Raw genomic sequence first — 4,133 nt, 5'->3', positions numbered from 1 at the left:
GAGGGGAGGGGCGGGGCCGGGGGCGGGGCCGCAGGCTGTCCTCCACTCTCGACGCGGCCAGGAGGACGCGGCGCCGACTCGGCCCGCTGAGCGGCCGCCGTGCCTGCCAATCACTGCTCGCCTACGCCAATCACAGAGCGCCTCGCCTGACAGCTGCCCACTGGCCCGCAGGTCCTCCAGAGACGAGGTCGCCGGGTGGGCGGGTCGGACCCGCCCACAGCGAAAGTTTCCGAGTGGACTCGGGCCCTGGCCCAGCCCCGGCCCCGCCACTCCACACCCACAGACCGTCAGGTCACTGGGAAGGAAGGGCTCTCGGTGCGTAACAGGTGGTTGGACCCTCGGACGAGACTCGGACCACCTTTCACTCACTACCCTGGCCCCAGCGTCCCCAACTTCAGATTCATTATCACTGTTATTGCAATATTAACTAACACGTTGAGCGCCTACTATGCACCAGACGCCTTAATTTCGGCCTCACCAAAGATGGAGAGGGCTCCCCTAACAGAGGAACAGGGATAGGAAGATGTGGCCCATTTAAACGTGTACATGTAACCAAGGGCTGCTTTAAATGCATGAAATGCAACGTGGCTTGCTTTCACAAGGTAAATGTGTGGCGCGAGGCTGAGGCAGTTTGGAAACCCTCCTTTCGGTCCTGCCCTGGGGTCTGAGAGGTGTGGTCTGCAGATAGGGGCAAAGGTCTATACTTGAGACGGGCCTTGGGGCTGTGAAACACCGGTTGGCGGCGCGGGGCGCCTCCTGGGCTGTGTCTGCTCTGTCTGGTCCTCATAGCCAACCTGAGATGCCTGTCCTGGGTTATCACTGCAGAAACTGCGGCTCAGAATGGCTGCTGGGAATATGTGACCAAGATTTCGGGAGCAAAGTTTCCAGGTGGTTTGGGAGATGAGTTCTATCCACTGAACACACTACCTCGGGGACTTTTGTTAAAGCCACGAGACTCACATCAGGCACCTCACTTTATCCTCCAGCTGCCCCCTCCATCCGATCCCCATCTTCGTGTCTGACCTGGTGAGGCTCACAGAGGAAGGAAGGAAACAGGTGTCGAGCAGCACCCACTCTGCCCCAGGCTCAGTTTGCGGGTTTTCACACCTCAAGGTTTTTCATTTCATCCCCAATATCACTGTGAGGCAGGTGACATTGGGCTCATTTCTATCGATGAGAAGATTGGGGCTCAGACATAGATGGGTGTTTGTCCAAAATCACACAGAACTCTTTCCCCCTTGCAGTATACTAGTTACAGAAAATTTGGAGAATTAACACAAAGTAGAAAGAAGAAAAAATATCACTCAAAGGCAATTACTGTTCACATTTTGGGGGTTATGCATATTTAAGAAAGGGTTTTCAGAAGTCACTGTGATCACACTGCATGTGTTGGTACATGTGTGTGTGCATTAGAGCAAAGTCCTAGAAGCAGAATCACTGGATCCTGATAGGCTTCTTCAGACCTATAGATACATTTTACCAAAACAAGTTTCTCAAAGTTGCCTCCAGTTTAGTTCCAAGGGGTACACACTGGCTTGGAGAATTACTTTATTTTTTAGCCTTGCCTACTATGGTAAATGAAAAATGGTCCCTTTGCAATTGCAATTTGCATTTCCATGGTAATTAAGAGGCTGGACATTTCATATTTCTTAATTTTGAGAAGCATTCTCTTTCGCATTTATCTATTGGGAGCTTAGAGGCTCTTTGAAAACTAATCAGATGAGTTTCTTTTCTTTCTAACCCACCCATCTTTACTGCTCATCCTCTCCTTCAGCATGGAGGGCTGGAGGCTGACCTGAATGACTCCTGCAGCCCACCCTTGGGATCAACAGCCCTCCTCGCACCTGCAAGGCTGGGAGCAGAGACACATCCTCCAGCGTCTTGGCAGGACTTTTCCAACTCATTTGTCACTGTCTACAAGAACATAAGCAGCTTGTCATCCACCCCCACTGGCTGGTCACTGCCCAGGAGACCACCATCAAGTAGAGGACATAACCTTTGAAGGGACCCAATAAACAGAGGGAAGGGGACAGATTGAACAATTCCTCCTGGGGAGGCAAGAGAGAAAATGAACCTCAGGCAGAGCACAGAAACATTTAACATATGCCATGGAATAAAAAAACTTTAAAAGCTGTAGGTAAATTCAGAAAGAGAATAGTCGTGGTGAGAAAAATTAGCACTGGAAGATAATGTGGAGTAAATGCCTTAAAATGTAGAGGAACAATACATGAAAATCGTCAGGGAGAAAATGAGAGGCTTGCTGGCAGTTCCAGGCGGTACAGAATGTAAAGAACAGGCACTCCAAAAGGAGCTGGAGGGGAAACAAATGAAAGAAATGCTAGAAGAAAATGTCTCTGGGCTGAAGATATGCCATAAAGTCTCCAACTCCAAGGATAAGTTATGAGAAAGTCTTGCAGAATTCCAGAAAAAAGCAGGCACATCCAAAAGAAGGAGAATCAGAGTGGTGCCAGATTCCTAGGCAATTCTGGGACAATGTCCAGGGATTCTGATTGTCTGATCAACAAGCCTTTCCCCTGCTATGATGGAATTCGTGTGTCAGGGCAGAAGAAAGAAAATATCTAACATGGCAAGACACAGAGAAGGCCCCTTTTACCCACGGAAGTTTCCCTCTCACCGACATAGTTCAATCACAGCAGAAATCTCGAGATAAAACACAGAAAATAGTGGTGAGCAATGACCCTTGCAAAATATGTGGTTTAATCTAAATATGCCTGGGATTCTGTACAATAATTGCTAAATAGGGATTCTTGAAACATAAGCCACATACTGTAAGGGAAACCTGTATTAGCCTGAAAGTAAAAAATAGAATCGATCTCCAGGAGTTGAGCAAGGAGTGAAGTGGAGAAGTACAAGGGTCTGATTTGGTGCCAGGGAAGATGGGGAGGAAAATCTCATTGGGGAAGGGGACATTGTTACCATTTACTTTTTATACATCAAGAGGGAAGTATCAGTTTAATTATGACTATCAGGAATTGTAAAGCACCAACTGGTGAAAAAGAAGCTGAGTAGAACTTCTGAATTAACGGGCGGAGGTAGGGAGGGTGGAGAGAATGAGTAAAGAGACAAAATTAAGAAAGGGGGGAGACAGAGGAAATAACAGCAATAACAACAAAATCTAATAAAAGAGGAAAAATTTAAAACAATGGATATCAACTTTCATAAGAAATGTGAATGGGCTGAATTTCCTATCAAAAGCCCGTAAGACTGGGATAAAATCCAAATCTAGTTTAAGTGCTGTTTACAAAGGCATGCACCAAAAATGCTGACGAATAGAGGTCCAAAATAGTCTACATTTGAAAACTGAAATTTAAAAGATAACAAGAATGACAAATTAATGTTGTTTAAATAATTCAAGGCAGAAAGCATTCACAGGAACGAAGAGGGATATTATGTAATTGTGCAAGGTACAATCCACAGAGATTCAACAGTCATAAATCTTAATGCATCAGAAAACACAGCAGCTGTGATGGTTACTTTTATGTGTCAATTTGTCAAGGCCAAGATTTGGTCAAACACCAGTCTAGATGTTGCTGTGAAGATATTTTTTTAGACAAGAGTAACATTTATACCAGTAGACTTTGAGTAAAGCAGATGACCCTCTATAATGTGGGTGGGTCTCACCCAATCAGATGAAGGCCTTAAGAGGTGATGACTGAGGTCCTCTGAGGAAGAGGGAACTCTGCCAGCAGACGAACTTCAGATTTAAGTTGCAACATCAACCTTTCCCTGGGTTTCAAGCCCGCCCTGCAGATTTTGGACTTGCCAACCCCCATGATCACATGAGCCAGTTCCTTAAAATAAATCTCTCTCTAGATATAGGTATAGCTATATAGACAGAGATAGAGATAGAGATAGAGTTATCCCCTATTGGTTCTGTTTCTCTAGAGAACCCTGACTGATATGGCACCCAAACTCATAGGACAATAACTTGGAAATACTAAGAGAACTTATTAAAACACAGTTCTTGGGCTTCCCTGGTGGCGCAGTGGTTGAGAATCTGTCTGCCAATGCAGGGGACACGGGTTCGAGCCCTGGTCTGGGAAGATCCCACATGCCGCGGAGCAACTAGGCCCGTGAGCCACAACTACTGAGCCTGCACGTCTGGAGCCTGT

This window comes from Balaenoptera musculus, chromosome 5 (genome assembly GCF_009873245.2).
Source record: "Balaenoptera musculus isolate JJ_BM4_2016_0621 chromosome 5, mBalMus1.pri.v3, whole genome shotgun sequence".
NCBI lineage: Eukaryota > Metazoa > Chordata > Mammalia > Artiodactyla > Balaenopteridae > Balaenoptera > Balaenoptera musculus.
Note: the sequence above shows the minus strand (reverse complement) of the source record.